Genomic DNA, 21,030 nt, shown 5'->3' with positions numbered 1-21,030 from the left:
AAATGAGGTTTTATTATGGTTAAATTAAAAAATTTGGAAAGCTACTGATTAGAGGGAGGTCTCTTTATTTAATAAAAGAAGTCACTAAGCCTCTAGAAGTCATTAAACAAGGTTACTTCTATTTGTTGCAGTTTAAAATTTTTTATCAGGAGTAAGAGTCAGATTCCAAGGTCTCATCCTCAGCTTTGTTATTTTAGAAACTGCCTTTTTCCAACTTGCCTATAAGTGATTAGAATCTGGGAGCAGGGGTTGGAGGGAGCAAAACATGAAGCAAATTCATAATGGAATGATTTATAAACCTGAATTTCAATTCCAGAAATACCTTGCAAGACTCATGCTCCATGAGTCCATTAAAGGTTGAATTATAAAATTAAAAGTGATTTCATAGTGATAACAGTATCAAGAGAAAGCTTAGTCAGTGTGCATAAGGAAAACTTTTGTGAAACGGAGATGCCTAATTAAGCTCTCCACCATACAAATACATCTGTCTAAATTACCGACTCTGGATTCCCTACCTTCTTTGGGCCATAGAGACTTTATACTTCAAGTTGTTACCACCTAACTTTCCTTTTTCTGAAATCTGTGCAGAAAATTTTTTTTTTTTTTTTTTTTTTTAAATATCAAACAGTTAGTTCGTATGTCACCAAGCAGTTGAGCAGGGTATTGTTTTGTTTTGTTTCTGGCAGTGGGCGTTCCGTGCCTTCATTTATTTCACCAGAAGAACCACTGGTCTCATCAGTAACATTATTTATGATCCCCATCCTTGAGTGAATTGCTGATGATTTTTCCTAAGTTTCAGTTCACTTCTTTTTTTTCTTGTTTTAGTTTCAAATTTTGACATTTTTCCTCGCCTTATCCACAAATAATGAAGGAATGTTAAGATAGCCCTTAACTCCGTGATTACTATCACCTAGGTAAATGGTGTTATCCAGCTGTGGTGTGACATTTTCAGTCTTCCCTGTGGATAAGGTTCTTTAAGACATGGTTAAGAATGAGTCCTGCATGACATAACCAAAGATACATCTTTCCTGCAACTGACTTCGTGAGGATGGTATTTATTAATTTCTAGCTGCTTTAGGGGAAACAGTAATCAAGTATTTTTCAGTGAGGTGAACTCACTTGAAGGAATTATTCCTTGTTGTGTTTTAAGTGCTTCTTTCTATTGATGGGGGATGGGCATATTTTTTAGGTTTGTTATGTAATTCCATTATTCTGTATATATTTTGTTTGTTGTTACAAACAAGCACACACACATACCCACACATAGGGAAAAGATGGGAAGTTTCTCTGCAGAAAGCACTTTGAAACAATGGGGGATGCTTTAGGCTTCATTAATTCACTTCCTACAAGCTTGGAAAATTAAGTCATTGTTTTACATTATTTTATTTACTATATTTGTTCTATCTACCCAAAAAAGGAAATTCTTGTTCTCAATTTCAATTTTGGATGGCTTTTTGAAATTATTGTCTGTACCAACCTGCTTAGGTAAAACAATAGAACACATTTTATTTGACAGTAATACCTATAAATTCTAATACTGATTTCTGAATAATTTATCAAAGGTGGCCTTCAAGATTTGATCTTTCAGGAACCCAAACTTACTAATTAGTTACATATAGGATATTACAGTTTTAAGAGATGGTTGTGTATTTCTTAACAGATGACAGTGGTATACTCCCATAAATGCCCTTACATTCTCAAATAAACAATGGATGATTTGAAATCCAGCTACTTGGACTCTTCGGCACTGAACTCTGGGTTCTTAGAGTTACAAACCTCCTAAAGGTGTTTTATTGTGAAACCAACCAGGGAAACAGCAATAAAAGAAGGTACAAGTTAGAAATTTGCTAATAATTTGTAACTCTGTGCCAGTGTATGGGTTAGAAGTGGGTTCAAAGTTGTGTAGCTCAGAAAACTTGCACAAACATGAACCAACATAATGGCTTAAAATAATCTTAACTCTATACTACATATTTCATGTTCATATTTTTAAAAGGCAAGATTATCGGGACCGTTCAGTGACTTAGCAGCATTGAACTCAGGTACTGGGCATCACATGAACGCAAATGCAGTGTAACCCATTCCAGTCATGAACCTAAACCTATTTTGATGCATTTATTAGTTTATTTTTGTAAAATGAGGAAGATGACAAAACGCATAGTAGATTGAAAACCCAAAAGTTATAATTTGCTTTGAATAGCTGTTACACACATGCAAGCAACTGAAGATTTGGGCAAGATGTCTTTAAATTCTTACACCATACATTACAATTATATCATAAAGTGCAGTATTGATATCTTTTTATGGGGAGTAGTTGTTAACGGGTTGGACTTTTTTTTATTGCCAATCACATAATTACTGATGCATAAAATCCTTTTAGAAAAACACGCCTACTCACTGTCATAAAATTTCAACTATCTATTGTAACCATCTTTATCAATAAGAGCTTAGATTTTAATCCTGAAATGTCTAAAATAACCTGAAAGATAAAGGTAACATTTAAATGAATAAAAAAAGCACTGATAAATTATGTCAAAAAGAATAATTAAAAGAACCTTTCACTTTATACTCACTCATCTATTTTCTTTTGTGTGTGTGTACAAAATAATGCAAAAAGAATATAGTCTATTATCCACATAAATATTCTGAGGCCATCACAAGTTTAACTGATCAAATTATTAAAGACCTTGTTATATAAATATATGTACGATATTTGCAGAACAGTCAAAGTAGGCATATCAAATAAAGATGCTGAATTACAATTTTCATTATAAATTATCACTTTGGTTGAGGGAAGCGCCCCATTAGAACTATTCTCATTTAAATCATGCTCATTTGAATATATTCATGTACACATTGACAAAGAATCCCCCTTTGCATTATATTGCCTTTCCTGGAGCCCGAATTTCACACTGTTTGGCTGTCGTTGGTCTGTGCAGGAGATCAGAGCCCTAATAATAGATTTTTGACGGTGAGCTCGCCTGCTACCTGCCCTACACAAATCCTCACTGTTCATGTTTGCTTCATGGCAACAAAGCAGACAGAAGAAAAATGCCAAGTGCTGAGTTTGAGGTACAGCCTTGCCTTGGCTTGACATTTCAGCAGAATAGCAGTTTATGAGATGCATAATTTTTCATCTGGGACTCAGCTGCCATATTCATAGACGCTTACAGCTCATCGACGGACTGGAGCAAGGGCAAAGGTTTAAAGCATAGATCAAGGTCTACATCCTTTCCTTAGGTATTTTAAAATAACTATTGTCCTGCAGATAGATGGTAAAATCAAAAAGTGTTTAAGAACCAACACATTCATGGCCGCGTGGATATTATATATGTTTTCTTTTATTCAAAATTAGGAAAATAATGTCTGTATCACCTCCTAAGAGAATATTCGATAGACTTTGTAAACCAAAGGACTCTGACAAGCATATTAAGAAAACTTACCTTTGCAGCAGTGGTAATGAATTATTAAATTTCTTTCCTGTGTGTGTGTGTGTGTGTGTGTGTGTGTGTGTTTTCCATAAAGAATGACTTGAAGCTTGAAATTAATCCAAAAATGTTCTATTATGAAAGTAAAACTAAGGAGTATTGTGTCACTGTTTGAGCTTGAATTTAAATATTCACAGATTCATGCATATCTACTGTACTAAAAAATCAGTGTAGGTACACGTCAGTGACTGTTTAATTTAGAACTACACATCTCTGTAAGCTCAGAAACAGTTCACCATGTCACAGTCTCATACAGAACAATGGTACAGTACGTTGGATTAATTAAAGAAGCCTTGCAGAGAACTGAGTTCTCAGTATGTCAAGATTTCAGTTTTATGTTAAATATTTTCTAAAGGCCAGACCCTTAAATCTCAGGGGCTGTACCAAGCAGTGAGCTGTGAATTTAACCATAGGCTAACTGCTAATGATAAGGAAAAGAGTCCTAGTTGAGGCAGCTGTAATACAATCATTGGATTAGGCTATCAATCACTCAGCTCCCTAAGGAAAAAGGGAAGAACACCAAACAGTGAAAAGGGAAATGAGGAAAGGAGGGCATGACTAGAATGAGATTCCTCACCATCCTTATCCATTCGTTGGCTTAAATCCCTAAGCATTAGACCAAACTCTCCAGCATTGCTCAGACTATAAAGCCAACACGTTTATCCCTAACATCGAGAGAAGTATCAAAATGTCATTGGCTCTCCGTAGCTGAAGATCTTAAAACCTGCTGGAAGCAAATGCCTGATTACATAATCAAAATTAGATTAACCCTGAATTTTTGGACTTAAGATTTATATGTATAATTATTTTATGCTTAAGGATTTATGTATGTTAGCAAGGAAAATATTCTTATTTAACTTCTAATTTGGAGCCAGTTTTAACTTACGGAAGCCCTGTTGTGAGCTGAGATTCCAGTAGATCAGTGGTTCTCAAACTTCGGTGTGCCCCAGACCCTGGAGGACTCATTAGAATACAGATTGCTGGGCTCCTTTCTGAGAGGTCTGGGAGGGCCTCAGAATCTTCACTGAACAGTAGATGAGGGAAGGTTAGTGTTGTTGAGCATTTTGAATTGAGATCTTATCTCCAAAATAGTGTCAAAGGCTTAAATCAGTGGTAAAACTCAAGAATCTTGGTATTTCATACATAAATTTAGAATCTCTGCCCACAGCTAAGTATCTGAAACAAATTATAGTAAACAGGATCAGAATTCATTATTAAGAAAAGTACTAAAAGAGGTTCCTTGGTGGCTCACACAGTTAAGGGTCTGCCTTGGGCTCAGGTCATGATCCCAGCATCCTGGCATTGAGCCCCACATCAAGGCTCCCTGCTCAGCAGAGAGTCTGCTTCTCCTCCCTCTGCTTCTCCCCCTGCTTGTCCTCCATTGCGCTCTCTCTCTCTGACAAATAAATAAACAAAATCTTTAAAAAAGAGAGAGAGAGAAGTAAGAGGAGAATTTGAGGGGTCAGGATAGAAAGAATATGTCACTCCATTTAAAATGAAATGTTTCCAGTTATAAAATAAGTAAGTCATGGAGATGAAAAGTACAGCATAGGGAATATATTCAGTAATATCGTAATAACATTATATAGTGACAGATGGTGAGTACACTTATGGTGGTGAGCATTGAGTAATGCATCGAATTGTCAAATCACTGTTGTACATCTGAAACTAATATAACATCGTATAGCAACTATACTTCAATAATAAAAAAAATTAAGGATTAATTGTTGAATACAAACCATTGTTATGCAAAGATAATCCATTCTAAGTGCCAGTAAGTAGTCCTTTGCAAAGGAAACAGGTGTCAGAGGCAGACAAGGGTAAAATTAAGCTCAAGATTGTGAAATACCATGTTTTTCTTTTTGATTTTGTGTAGATACTAACATATTGAATAGTAACAGTTCTCTCCCAGAAAAAGCACCCATGTATCAATAAACGTAGTTATTTCCTCAGACTTAAACTGTAGGAGGAAAAGTATTGATAGCCTCTTGCTTTTCTCTCTCCCTTTACGTTTTGCCTGTTATCACCATACAGTTGCATCCTTTTTATCAGTAGAAGGGAAGGGATAACCAATGTCGTGAGGAGAAGCTGTTTGAATGCAGTATCCCTGCCGTTAACACAATTATACTATGCACTGAGAGTCTTCCAAAGTCGTCTCTATAGACTGTTGGTGATACTGTTTGTCAATCGTGGAAGCTTCCAGCAGTTTTCCCAGTTGAAGGAGTGTCCTGGTGTACAGCTCCAACAATCTAGTACCATCTGAATCCCTGAGAGCATATTATACCCCAAATTTTAAAAGGTCCTTAAGTGTGGGGCATAGTGCATTCTCAAGAGACCCTTACAGTCTCTGATGCTTGAAGGTACAGACTGCCCAGATAATAGAGGACTGATGATAAAAGAAGGATCTTAAGAGAAGGTAAAGGAATCTGGTCAGGGCAGCTTAACTTCACTCACTAGGCTTTTGTAGAGTCTAATACTTTGACTCAATGTGTGTAAGGATTTTACACTCATTATTTTAGTTTTCTTCAAATTTGTATGCCCACAAATGCCCCACATTAAAAATTATATAAACTGGGGCTCCTGGGTGGCTCAGTCATTAAGCATTTGCTTTCAGCTCAGGTCATGATCCCAGGCTTCTGGGATCGAGTCTCTCCCAGGCTTCCTGCTTAGCCGGAGGCCTGCTTCTCCCTCTCCCACTCCCTCTACTTGTTTTCCTCTCATGCTGTGTGTCTGTTTCTGTCAAATAAATAAATAAAATCTTTAAAAAAACATATATATAGAAACTATGTACTCCTCATACATTTTAAGTCACCCTTACAAATTTAGCCATAAATTTAAGTGATAATAAAAGACATAGTCTCCCACATTCTGCAGATATTAATTTTTTTTTTTTAAGATTTTACTTTTATTTATTTGACAGACAGAGTAGGCAGAGAGGCAGGCAGAGAGAGAGAGAGAGAGGAGGAAGCAGGCTCCCTGCAGAGGAGAGAGCCCAATGCAGGGCTTGATCCCAGGACCCTGGGATCATGACCCGAGCCGAAGGCAGAGGCTTTAACCCACTGAGCCACCCAGGCGCCCCTGCAGATATTAATTCTTAAGATGAAACGGCTACACCATTTTTTTTTAAAATAAACCTAATAGAGTCTCAATAAACAGTGATTTTATACTCATCATAACTAATTTAAAAATACATAAACAGACTTGAAATATTTGGAAGTTTTACATAATTTTTTCCTTTTAACTAGTATTTCCAGTCAACTTCCTCACCAGATTTTTTGCTGTGTTCATCTATTTTTAAGTTTGAACATTTCTTATGGATTGCCCTATAGAATTTCTCTTTAACAAAATATATGCCTGCAATATGACATTTACATTTTTTAAATTCCTGGGCTAAGGCTTTAATGATAATTTTTCTTCTGTATTGTTTTAAGTGACAATTTATACTTTGTCATAATAATATAAATATGTTATAAATAGTGATAATTATTCAACATAAAAGTAAATTTTATTGGAACTACACTTCTTAATGAGGAAAATATGGCTTCTTAAAAACAAGTAGATCATATATTTACTACTCATCCACATTTTTCCTAAAAATATCAGGTTTGGCATTATTCTATTCTATTATTTTTTAGGTATGAATATTGAAAATCCTTTTTCATCTAAATAATTAAAGTGGACTGCAAAGAGTTTTATTATAGTCACTTAACCCAAATCTTTGAACATCTTCTACGTTACAAGTTAAGCATAATTAGGCAATTTGATGAGCTCCTCTTTCAGTTTTGTTGAAGAAGTAACTTGTAAGTCACCTGTCTTTAAAAAATATTTGTTACCCAATCATATATCAGTTCTTTACAATGAATACCAATAGTTTGAATCATCATTTTGTTTGATACTCCAACGTTTTTATTGTTGAGCAATACGTCATTATAAAATTTGAGATCTGGGGCACCTGGGTGGCTCAGTAGGTTAAAGCCTCTGCTTTCAGCTCAGGTCATGATCTCAGATTCCTGGGATCGAGCCCCTCATCAGGCTCTCTGCTCAGCAGGGAGCCTGCTTCCTCCTCTCTCTCTTTCTCTCTCTGCCTGCCTCTCTGCCTACTTGTGATCTCTGTCAAATAAATAAATAAAATCTTTAAAATAAATAAATAAAATTTGAGATCATTGAGAGTAAGCTTTTTTCCAAGGTAGAAAGGACTGTTAAGACATAGGAGTTGGGAATAGGAGAACCAGCATGATATTTTGACTGTACTCTTTTTCTCAGGCATATAAAATTTAAGATATAATACCTATGGAAATCAAGGATCTAGAAAATGATTCTCTACGATTAGTTCACTCCATAGGAAGGACAACACTATGTTTACATCCTTCTTTGAGAAACCACTAGCTTATTTCATCCAATCTTCACACAACTTTATGCTAATAAAGCAATACCTTGGTTTTCCTTTTTATATCAATTTGACCATATTTCTTAAAACAGTAAAATTAAGAAAAATTAAGCACCAGTAAAATTAAGAACACTTTCATGAGTGGGGTAATAAATCTCAGTATATAAGTTAATACGTGCTAGTGGTAGCATTTGAAATTTTATATTGGCAGGCTTTTGTGTTATTGGCAAAATCAGTCAGCATATCTGCACTCCTCAGCACTGGCTATTCAGGGAATAGGTAGCAACAACATGGGAATATCAAGGCGTTTGAATAATATGATCTTTATTTGCCCAGCACCATAATGAACACTTTATATGCATTCTTATATAAATAACTCTATGATGCAGACATCACTGGCCCCATTTTATAGCTTTAGAAACTCGAACTCCAGATGGTTAAGCAACTTGCCAAAGTTTACATAGCCAGGACGTGTCATAGTTTGGATTCAAACTCAGATCTGTCTCCAAAGAGGAATTGCTAGGCATTTTCATGAATGTCTTAATCCAATATCTTCCATGATAAGTCTCTTTCTACATGTAATACACTCATTAAATTCTAAGAGGCTATGAATGTCATTTACTAATGCAACATTTATACTATCTGGATTTGAAAATCTATGAATGTCCTCTTCTGTGGCCATTGTCAAAACCATGGCCTTATTATCTGTATCACTCCATCACCATATTGGAAAATTGAGCAAGTGGGTGAATTAGAGAAAAAGTCTTTAATTCCTTCCAAAAAACAAAAAAAATGACAGAAAGCATTCAGGCATTTTTCTTAAAGTGTAAACATGCAACGTTTGCTTGAAGTGAAGCTGTCATCAATATAGCAATAAATAACCTTATTTCTTAGTGACTTAGATAAACTGTGTGAGGGCTTGGTCCAACTGTGATACTGAGAAAAAACTTTGGGTGTCCTTTTTAATTTCTTCTTTCTAATCTTCAGTCAGTTACAAATGACCATGTGTTCCTGCAACTGTCTCACCTTCTTTTTGGACAGATCCATCTTTTTCCCCAGCAGCAGTATCATCTCCTTTATAATTTCAACTGAGCTTGCAAAAAGCACCACTAAGTGATTCACAGATGCTACTTTTTCATTAGGTGGGGAGAGAGAAGGACATTTTGAAGGTGGTGAGGTGAGAAAGAAATTGGACCAAAAAACCTTGCTAAGCCCCTTCTGAAAGGGGGGAAAAAAAAGGGAACTGAACCATTTCTCACTTTCCCTCATTTAAAACAAAACAAGATAGAATATAAATAAAATAAAATAAGAAACTCTTTTAGTACACATCTGGAATGATATGATATGAAGAATTTTAATCTGTATAAATTAATTTGAAAAGTATATAGATCAGGAGTCAAAGAGTTAAAGGAATGCTTCTAAATTGCCGTCAGTTCATTTAACACATGTGGTTAATGACAGACCTGTTTGGATTATAAACATCTTAAAAGCAGGAGCCATTCCTGTTTCTTTATGATTGCCTCCAAGGCCCAGGAAAGGCATAGGCACATTGTAGACTTAAAAAAGACACACCATTTGATCCTTAATATTCTGCTATGTGTAACTGAGAAGCTTTTGGGAAGTGACTGCCTCTTAATTTCTGACATCCATCTTGACTTGCTGATGAGCTTTTGGTAACTGAATAAGAAGTTTTAACTAACAGAATATAGGCCATCTTACGATATATTCAAAGTTCTGAAAGGAAAAAACATTTGCGGCCAAGAATATTCTATTCAGCAAGGATATCATTCAAAATAGAAGGAGAAAGAGTTTCCCAGACAAACAAAAGTTAAAGGAATTTATGACCACTAAGCCAGCCCTATAAGCCATGTTAAAGGGGACTCTCAGTGAAAAGGAAAGACCATAAGCAAGAGTAGGGAAAGTAGGAAGCACAGAAGCAGTAAAAATAAGTATATCTGTAAAAATCAGTCAAGGGACTCACAAAATAAAGCAATGTAAAGCATGACACCATATGCCTAAAATGTCAGGAGAAGAGGAGTAAAGAATGGGTTTAAACTTAAGCAACCATCAACTTAATATAGACTGCTATATACAGCAGATGTTATATAAAACTGAATAGTAGCCACGAATCAAAAACCAATAATAGATATGCAAAAAAATAAAGAGAAAGGAATCCAAATATATCACTAAAAAAAGCCAACTAAGCATGACAGAAGAGAGCAAAAGAAGAAAGAAATGGAGAAAAACTATAAAAACAACCTTAAAACAAATAACAAAATGGCAGTAAATATATATCTATCAATAATTACTTTGAATGTAAATGGACTAAGTGCTCCAATCAAAAACATAGGATGACAGAATGGGTAAAAAAAACGAGACCTATCTCTATGCTGCCTACAAGAGACTCATTTCAAACCTAAAGATGCCGGAAGATTGAAAGTGAATGGATGGAAAAGCATTTATCATGCAAATGAATGTGAAAAGAAAGCCAAGGTAGCAACACTTATATTGGACATAACAGACTTTAAACAAAGACTGTAACAAGAAACAAAGAAGGACACTATATCATTAAGGGGATAGTCCAAAAAAAATAACAATTGTAAATATTTATGCACCCAACATAGGAGAAACCAAGTACTTAGAACAGTTAATAATAAACATAAAGGAAGTAATCAATAGTATATAATAATAGTAGGGAGTTTAGTACCCACTTACATTGATAGATCATCCAAACAGAAATTCTACAAGGAAATAGTGACTTTGATGACACACGAGAACAGATAGATTTAACAGATAGATTCAGAAGATTCCATCCAAAAACAGCAGAATAAACATTCTTTTCAGATGTACATGGAACACTCTCTAGAATAGATCACCTATTACACCACAAAATAAGTCCCAACAAATTCAAAAAGATCGAAGTCATATCATGCAGCTTTTCTGACCGCAGTGCTATGAAACTAGAAATCAACTACAAAGAAAAAATATGGAAATAGGTTAAGTAACATGCTACTAAAAAATGAATGGGTCAACCAGAAAGTCAAAGAGGAAAGCAAAAAGTACATGGAGACAAATGAAAATGAAAGCACAACAGTCCAAAATCTTTATGATGCAGCAAAAGTAGTTTGAAGAGGTAAGCTCTTATCAATACAGGCCTCCTTCAAGAAGCAGGAAAAATTTCAAATTAACAACCTAACCTTACACCTAAAGGAGCTAAAAAAAAAGAACAAACAAAACCTAAAACCAATAGAAGGAAGGAAATAGTAAAGATTAGGCCAGAAAAAAATGAAATAGAAACTAAAACAAAAACAATAAAACGGATCAATGAAACCAGGAGGTTGTTCTCTAAAAAGATAAAAGAAATTGATAAACCTTTAGCTAGACTTTCAAAAAGAGAGAGGGAGAGAGAGATAACTCAAACAAAATTGGAAATGAAAGAGGAGAAATAATAACTAACACTGCAGAAATACAAACAATTATAAGAGAATATTATGAAAAATTATATGTAAACATAGTGAACAACCTAGAAGAAATGGATAAATTCCTAGAAGCATATAACCTCCCAAAACCAAGTCAGGAAGAAAGAAAATCTGAACAGACCAATTACTAACAATAGAATTGAAGCAGTCATCAAAAAACTTCCAACAAACAGAAGTTCAGGACCAGTTGGCTTCATAGGTAAATTCTAAAAACATTCAAGGAAGAGTTAATACCTATTCTTCTCAAAGTACAACAAAAAATAGAGGAAGAAAAACCCAAATTCATTCTGTAAGGCTGGCATTATCCTGATACCAAAACCACATAAAGACACTACAAAAAAAGAGAACTACAGGCCAGTAAGCTTATGAACATAGATGCAAAAATCCTCAACAAAGTATTAGCAAATCAAATCCAGTAATACATTAAAAATATCATTCACCATAGTCAAGTGGAGTTTATTCCCAGGATACAAATGTGCACAAATCAATCAACATGATACAGCACATCAATAAGAGAAAAGATAAAAGCTATATAATCATTTCAGTAGACACAGAAAAAGCATTTGAAAAAGTGCAACATCCATTTATGATGAAAACCATCAAAAAGTAGGTTTACAGGGAACAAAACTCAACATAATAAAGGCCATAGGTGATAAGCCCACAGCTAATATCACCGTCAATGGGGAAAAACTGAGAGCTTTCCCCCTAAAGTCAGGAACAAGACAAGGACATCCACTCTCACCACTTATATATTCAGTGCAGCACTGGAAGTTCTAGCCACAGCAATCAGAGAAGAAAAAGGAATAAAAGCCATCCATATTGACAAGGAAAACATAAAACTTTCACTATTTACAGATGACATGATACTATATATAGAAAACCCTATAAATTCCACCAAAAACCTACTAGAACTGATAAATGAATTTGGTACGGTTGCAGGATACAAAATTAAGATACAGAGATTCATTGCATTTCTATACACTAATAATGAAGCAATAGAAAGAGAAGTTAGGAAAGCAATCCCATTTATAATTACACCAAAAATGATAAAATACTTAGGAATAAACCTAACCAAAGAGATGACTCTGAAAACTATGAAATATCAATGAAAGAAATGGAAGACAATGACTACAAACAGAAATATCGAAGCTCATGGATTGGAAGAACAAAAATTGTTAAAATGTCCATACTACCCAAAGCAATCTTCAGATCTAATGAAGTCCTTATTAGAATACCAACAGCATTTTTCACAGAACTAGAACAGACAGTCCTAAAATGTATATGGAATAGTCAAAACAGTCTTGAAAATGAAAAGCAAAGCTTGATTTGTATTACAAATCAATCACACTCCAGATTTCAAGTTTTACTCCAAAGTTGTAATAATCAAAACAGTATGGTACTGGCACAAATAGAGACACATAGAGCAATGGAACACAATAGAAAACCCAGAAATAAACCCTCATTAATCTTTGACAAAGGAGGAAAGAATAAGCCATGTGAAAAAGACAGTCTCTTCAACAAGTGGTGTTGGGAAAACTATACTGCTACATGCAAAAGAATAAAATTGGACCACTTTCTAACACCATACACAAAAATAAATTCAAAGTAGATTAAAAACCTAAATGTGAGATGTGAAACCATAAAATTCTAGAAGAGAGCACAGGCAGTACTGACATTGGCTGTAGCAACATTTTTCTAGCTTTGTCTCCTTAGGCTAGGGAAACAGAAGCAAAAATAAACTGTTGGGACTACATCAAAATAAAAAGTTTCTGTACAGCAAAGAAAACTTTCAAGGAAATTATAAGGCAACCTACTAAATGGAAGAAGAGATTTACAAATGACATATCTGATAGAAGGTTAGTATTAAAAATATATAAAGAACTGATACAACTCAATACCCCCAAACTAACTAATCCAATTTAAAAATGGGAAGAAGACATGAACAGAGGTTTTTTCCAAAAAAAAAGACATGCAGATGGCCAACAGACACATGAAAAGATGCTCAACATCACTCATAATCGGGGAAATGGAAATCAAAACTACAATGAGATATCACTTCACACCTGTCAGAACGGCTATAATCAAAAACACAGGAAACAACTGTTGGCAAGGATGTGGAGAAAAAAGAACCCTCCTGCACTGTTAGTGGGAATGCAAACAGGTGCAGCCACTGTGGAAAACAGTATAGAGATGTCTCAAAAACTTAAAAATAGAACTACCCTATGATCCAGTAATCACACTACTGGGTATTACCCAATAAATACAAAAACACGAATTCAAAGGGATACACGCACTGCTATGTTTATTGCAGCATTATTTATAATAGCCAAACTATGGAAGCAGCCCAAGTGTCCATCAATAGATGAAAGGATACAGAAGATGTGGGATATGTGTGTGTGTGGGGGGAATATTTAGCCATAAAAAGAAGGAAATCTTGCCATTTGCACCAACATGGATGGAGCTAGAGAGTATTATGCTAAGCAAAATAAGTCATTCAGAAAGACAAATGCCGTATGATTTCACTCACATGTGGAATTTAAGAAACAAAACAAATGAACGAAGGGGAAGAAAGGGAGATAGAGAAACACCAAAAAACAGACTTACTACAGAGAACAAATAGGTGGTTACCAGAGGGGAGGTGGGTGGGAAGATGGGTGAAATAGGTGAAGGGGATTAAGAGTACATTTGTTTTGATGGAGTAATGTGTAGAATTGTTGAATCACTAGAACTAATATAAACAATACTGTATGTTTACTCTACTGGAATTGAAATTAAGTATTTAATAAAAAAAGAATATAGGCCATCTTACTAGATACTAGATGCTAAGAGTTTTTAATGCATTATGTTATTTAATCATTACAACAACTTGTGGTTACATTTATTTACCTATTTTACTGAAAAAGAAACTGATGTACATACAGAGAAGTCAAGTAAATTCTATAATGTCACACAGCTTGTATCCAGATGTATTGGGATTCTTGCTATCTGGCCCTTAATATTATGAACTTAACCACTATGGTACAGTTACTTCCCCACCCCTGTTCATTCTGTATTAATTTACTCTATTATGCTCTTGTAATATCTTCAGCATATTGTAGGATGAAAATATCTAGAGACCCACTTTTGTATTTCTTAAACAAAAATATTAGACTAAAAATAATCTATGAATATAGCACTAAGATTAATCACTGTTTAAAAAAAATTCACAGGAGAGTGCTGTGAATTGTGTAAGACTGATGAATCACAGACCTGTACCCCTGAAACAAGTAATATATTATATGTTAATAAAAAAAATTTTTTAATTCACAACAGGTCACAATTACACTGTAAGTGGTCTAGTAAACCTCTCGGTATTCCTATTAACCTCTGGGTTTCATGCATTTCTCATATTAATATACTAAGAAATAGCACAAAGAAACGTATGTACTAATAGAAGTGACTTGGGCTAACAATAATAGTTTGTATATGTGCTGCCGAAGCGAGCACAACAATAATAGTTTGAGTGAAATATCTTTTGCCTTAGCCTGTCTAGCTCCCTAAAGCCTTGTTTTAATAGCAGGTTTATAGTAGATGAGAATATGGTGACTTCTTTGTAGAAAATATGTATGTGTGTGTGTGTGTGTGTGTGTGTGTGTGTGTGTGTGTGTATTTATATTTGTTCCTTATACATTATTCTAAATCATTCCCAAAGGCTTTTCTTTAGTTTTACCATTTTTATAGGTTTGTGATATAGTAGGGATCACCAAGGTGTTTAATGTGATAATAGTCACCAAAGGAGATTATTGAGATAGCCAATCCTGGGCTCAGAGAGTATCTACTTTGGTAGATCTGAGATGAGACCAGGATTGTATATAATGTTTTTTTCTCTTAAGAATCTCAGAGGATTCTGAAACCCATTGATCTTTAATCTTCGGTTCCCATCTTAAGGTGGAAGAGAAAATTCTAATATGGGGAATGCCACCATTACAAGATACAGTTTATATAATAAAAATTTGAGATGTTTGTTTTTTGAGAATGAAATGAACCAATTTATCTTTTATAGGTAAATATATTCAATGATCATTCTCGTTTTAATAGTTGAAATGTAGTAACTTAGATTTTAAATTTGTAGACCCTCAGGTGGACTCTCTAAAATCCTCACTAAAATATATGAAGATATAAGGAGTGCCACCAATTCAAAGAAACAGCAAAATGCTTACTTCATGTTTAGTCAGTTGTCATGACTTATCAAGCAATTTTCACTAACTTTCTATTTCATGCGCTTTATTGATGGGCATTACTTTGGGTGATGGGATATATCATTAAAAGCTCTTCTTGGGGCTCCAGGAAGGCCCAATCTGTTGCTTACTAGACTCTAAATTTTGGCTCAGGTCATGATCTCAGGGTTGTGGGATCAGCCCCACCTCGGGCTCCATGCTTAGTGGGGTATGTCTGCTGGGGATTCTCTCTCTCTCTCTTCCTCTCTTTCTGCCCTTCCTCTCTCTCTCAAATAAATAATGTTAAAAAAAAAAAAAAAAAGCTTTTCGTTGCCACTCCTAGTTCCTGACCAGGTATTTTTGAGAATGTGTATATAACTGAATATATCAAAAGAGCTTTGTTATAAGAATATTTTTGATAAGTGGTTCAGTTTCTTTTTCCTACACCCAGGAGTAGATAAAAAGAGCCAAGAAGCACTTAAACACTTTTATACCTGTTTTAAGGCAAGCAGAATTGCTATTGTTCCATTGCCACAGAATGGACTCTAGAATGAATGAAGACTTTATATCTTTCTTTCTCTGTGAGGGTTAGCAAGGGGTAGCTAGAGGCAACACCTAATGTTTAAGAGCTCTAATCCTCATAAGCTAAGATCTTCAAGTAGAATTAGAGACTCCAAGATTCCTAGTACCTGTTCCCTGGGAATTATGTAGTTTTACATGTATTCTATCTGTACAGAGTGTCAGATCAAAGCAAGGAGAAAAAGATAAAACTTTCCCACTTTAATCTCACAAAGTCCCATGGTCTGCTAGATTCCGCCAATTTGGCTTTGAAATGTGAACATGAACGTTATGTCTACCTTTGGGCCTGAAGAGGGGATTTGCCCAACCAAGCAGACAATAAAAGTAAGGGGCAATTCACACTGGGCTGAGATGAGAAGATATAGAACGGATAGGGAAATGGGGGGAGGGGGGGAGGAAAGAAAAATAAAGAAAAAAGAGAAAAACAAAAGCAGTGAAGAAGCAAAAATATAGTAGCACAAATAAAATCCACATTGCTGTTGTGACAGAGCAAAACTGAAACCGTGGAAACTTGAATCAGTGTTGCGAAAGATAGTCTTAGGAATCTCTCCAAAAATATACAGAAAAAGGACAGAGCAATTAATATCATGAAAGGGAAAGTGATGGACATATATAGACAACCCAAAAAGTAATTCATGATGAAGGTAGCAGGATAGGAGTGGGGCAGCACATAATAAAAGAAAAAATAGTAATACCTAGCATTTACTGAACACTTGCCGTGTTATCAGTCACTATTTTAGCTCACTTCCTATATCTTAACTGCTTTAATAGGCATTTTCCTTATGTTAATTAATAATGAAAGACATAGGTTTTAAAACATTTTTAACTTTAATGAATTGAAATGAAATTCAATTAGAAAGAAGTGACTGATCACAAGAACAACAGAGAGACCTTTACCTAGTACATTCTACAAAATATTTTGAATTATAAGATTATATAGATAAAATTAGGCTAGCCACAGATATAGTCTCAGCAACACTAAATTCCAAAAGGAAACAGAGTGGTACATATTTTTAGGAGAAAGGGTAATCACACATCCAAGTTGATAATTAGTGTGTCATTTCAGGATGAAAATTCTCAGATATACAGGGGCTCAGAAAATACAACATATTCTTTAAAAATATTATTGAAGATATATGTACTAAATAACTGAGTAATAAATTACAGCAGTGGTTTTCAAATTATGGTCTCTGGACCAGCAGCAAGCATCACCTGGGAACTTATTAGAAGCACAAATTTTTCAGGGCCAACCCCAGACTTACTAAATCAGAAACTATATAATGTGCAGCCCAGCAGTCTGTTTTAACAAGCCCTCCAGGTGATTCTGATGCATGCAAAAGTATGAGAACCACTGTATTAAATTAATGAATTCAAGAATTAGAAGGCATTCCATAAATGTTAAGCTTTTTAAAAACAAATTAACTTTATATTTATGCCAGAATTATTAGAAATTGAGTTTTAAAACTGAATGTCTGTGTTGAAAATTAATCCCTGAAAAAGAAGTCACAAATATTAACAAAATTTTAAAATGGAATAATTTAGATTTAAATCCTAGATTCTTTTAATAAAGAGCAATTTATAAGAAACACCAAAAGTCAGTGAGTAGGGGATTCAGGTGTGCAAAATTTCTTATCCTAAATAGGAGATTTTTTTTTAAATTTTCACTCTTGACTTAGATAATTTTCAAAAACATGTTGAAACAGCCTTTTGAGGAACTTAAGGATAAGTATTATTTAAAGAGTAAAAATTGTAAAAGGATATATACTATATACTTTTTTATAATTCTCTATCTTTTTATGGTCATAGGAGTTTTATAATTATGACACTCTTTCATTTCTGATACCGGTAATTGCTCCATTCTTTCTTTTTTACTTTTTTCCTTGATTGGTCTCATTTGAAGTTACTGATTTTATTGATATTTTCAAAGAACCACCTTTGGCTTTCTGATTTTCTCTGGCTTTTATTCGTTTTCTTTTTTCATTTCTTACCTCTATTGTTTCTTTTTTTCCACTTGTTTTATATTTAATTTGCTCCTCTTTCCAGATTCTTAGAATAAAAAGTAGACATAAAGATTATTGACTTAGGCCTTCTCTTTTTTCTTTTATTTTCCTTTTTCTTTTTCAATTTGAAAGAGTCATTTATTAACTGACTTGATTTCAAAAATAATCATGGTAGATACTTTGTTCATTCTTCTAATAAATCTATTGATCGGGTCTTCCCTGTTGTTAACATCTCCAACTTCTACAAAATGGATGGTCTTTCTCCTCATTCCTCCTTGAGGAAAAGATAATTTGAAGGGCCATAAAAAGTTGTGTTCTTTCTTAATATAAATGCATAAAGCTGTAAATTTCCATCCAAGTATTGTTTTAAGCATAACCTCCAAATCAATTATTTATTATGTTTGTGACCTGCTGCTACTCACTCAAATGTAAACTTCCCAAGAACAAGAGTTGCTTTGCTTTTTCACTCACTGTTACATTCCCTGTTGCTAGAATAGTAGCTGGCACATAATAGGTGCTGAATAAACATTGCTGAATGAATGAATTTTCAAAATTGGGGCCTGACATAAAGAATGGTCATCTCGTAATATAATGTGGACATAATCTTTTTGAAAGTTGTGGTAAGCAGGATAGTGTTCAAGGCATAGACCTGTGAATTAATGCATTTTGAAACTGGAAAACTTAACATTTGTCTGCCTGAGTTTTCCCATCTGTATAACAGGAATATGAGTAATACCTACTAAAGAGAGCTTTTGCAATGCTTATGCAAAATGAGAGATGACGTAGGAAATATGGGTAATAGTTATGTAGTGCTTCCTCTATGCCCATATTACAAAAATAGTCCCAGAATATTTCTATAATGGAAAAGTCATTATGAAGTTAGCCCACTGAAAGTTGATTTTTTTAAAAAACATGAAATAAAAGTTATGAATCTGAATGTATATTAATTGCTAAGAAATTAAATTCAATAATATATGAAAATCATTGTCCAACTTGACCAAGGAAGGGTACTCCAGGAGTGTGAGGATGACTTAATATTATGAATATTATTTACGTAATATCATCAGCATTGTTATTTAATATTGTTCTGGAAGTCACATGTAACATATGTAACATGAAAGAAAAGGCCTAAGTTTTTGGAAAATATACTTAGTTATCTGGATATGTTCTGCTTATAGACCTAAGAAATACAAAACAAAACATTAAATCTCAGAATGAAAGAAAGTCTAGGATAGTGCAATGACAATGGTGGCACTAAGGTCTCATAACAGCGACTTCCTGTCAAAGGGCCCCTGAGTACCCGGCACTAAGCTAAGCAACCTTTTCAAGAATCATTTAGGAAAATTGTATTAAATTCCTCAGACAGCAGCGCATGCACTATACAGCAAACATACGAACTTAAGTTGCTTTCCTATACTCACACAATTGTGAGTTTTACTCACACAAGCAAATTGTGGACTCACACAAGCAACAACGAAAAGCACAAATATCCATCTTTAACAAACAATATATGGGACTGAAAGAAACAATCTAACTGTAGCATAGAAAAACAGCTTTGAATAAATGACAAAATATATAGTATATTCTTATAGTAAAAGACTCATTATTATAAATATGACATTTATTTTAAACTAAGTTGTATTTTAATGCGATTATAAAATTACAATTAAGTTTTTTTCCCCAGGCCATACAAAACCATTTTTAAGTTTAGAAGCAAGAATAAACAGGCAAAAAAAATTAAGTAGTTTTTTTCAACCAGAAGAAAGGTGAAAAAGATATATACAACCAACAAGTCAAAGTAATTTCAAAATTGTGATAATTAAAAGATGTTTGCTGGTACACAAATCAACAGACAAACCAAGGAAGAGAATAGAGAACCCTGAAATAAACTCTGTATTCCAAAGAACACAACATATTATAAAAGAAGGCTCTCTAGTCAATTGGGAAAAGATGTTTTGTGAATGGATCGATATATTAGCTGTTCGGGGAAAAAAAAGATCTAAGTGTACCCTTTCCCCATAATATATAACAAAATAAATTATAGATTAAAAACTTAAAGAACTACTGTACTAAACTATTAAATAAAAAAGAAAGATGGATATTTATCCTATTTGAAAATGGAAAAGAGGGGTGCCTGGGTGGCTCAGTGGGTTAAAGCCTCTGCCTTTGGCTCAGGTCATGATCCCAGGGTCCTGGGATCAAGCCCCAAATGGGGCTCTCTGCTCAGCAGGGAGCCTGCTTCCCTTCCTCTCTCTCTCTCTCCCTGCCTGCCTCTCTGCCTATTTGTGATCTCTGTCTGTCAAACAAATAAATAAAATCTTAAAAAAAAAAAAAAAAGAAAATGGAAAAGATAAGCTTTCTAAAGTTGAAAGAGAAAAATATCACAGTTAAGATGTTCAATGTATCTGCATGTAACTTTTAAATTTCTATATATAAAAAAATGAGCAAAGTTAAAAGATGAATGTAAAACTGTTTTCATAAGATAATAATGAAGTTGCATCAGAACCAAGGTACAAGTTTTCTTTACGAGAATAACATATAATATACTACTTATATCCTAAACAAAAGATTCACAATCAGCATACTAACACAATTGAGTTGGCTTTCTTATGACATCCCTCAGTTAATAGCACAATATTAAGGTTTAAGTCTATAAAAGCATCTCTTCGCTGATCTGACTTAACCTACAGATAGATTTTTAAAGCTCTTTGAGCAAAGGGTGGAAAATGAACAATAACTACAAGGAAAACACTCTTAAAACTGTTTGCAGAGACATGTAAAATAAAGCAGGGGTAAGCTTTGTTTTGAGTATCAAATTGGTAAAATATTTTAAAAGTAATATTTAATCCAAAAGATGGTGGTGAAGTAGATTTTTATACTCTATCTGTAGAATTATAATTT

The 21,030-nt window shown here is 34.2% G+C and overlaps 1 protein-coding gene across 1 annotated transcript in view; it reads left to right on the top strand.

The window, feature by feature from the left end:
* The window catches only part of LOC111142998 (dihydropyrimidine dehydrogenase), an 828,681-nt gene that overhangs the window by 601,366 nt on the left and 206,285 nt on the right, over window positions 1-21,030 (top strand). The gene's annotated exons all lie outside the window — the stretch shown is intronic.

This window comes from Enhydra lutris, unplaced genomic scaffold, assembly GCF_002288905.1.
Source record: "Enhydra lutris kenyoni isolate GAN:26980312 unplaced genomic scaffold, ASM228890v2 scaffoldscaffold9, whole genome shotgun sequence".
In the NCBI taxonomy this organism is placed as follows: Eukaryota; Metazoa; Chordata; class Mammalia; order Carnivora; family Mustelidae; genus Enhydra; species Enhydra lutris.
The sequence above is the reverse complement of the archived record's forward strand: the minus strand, read 5'-3'. Positions and strand labels throughout refer to the sequence as shown.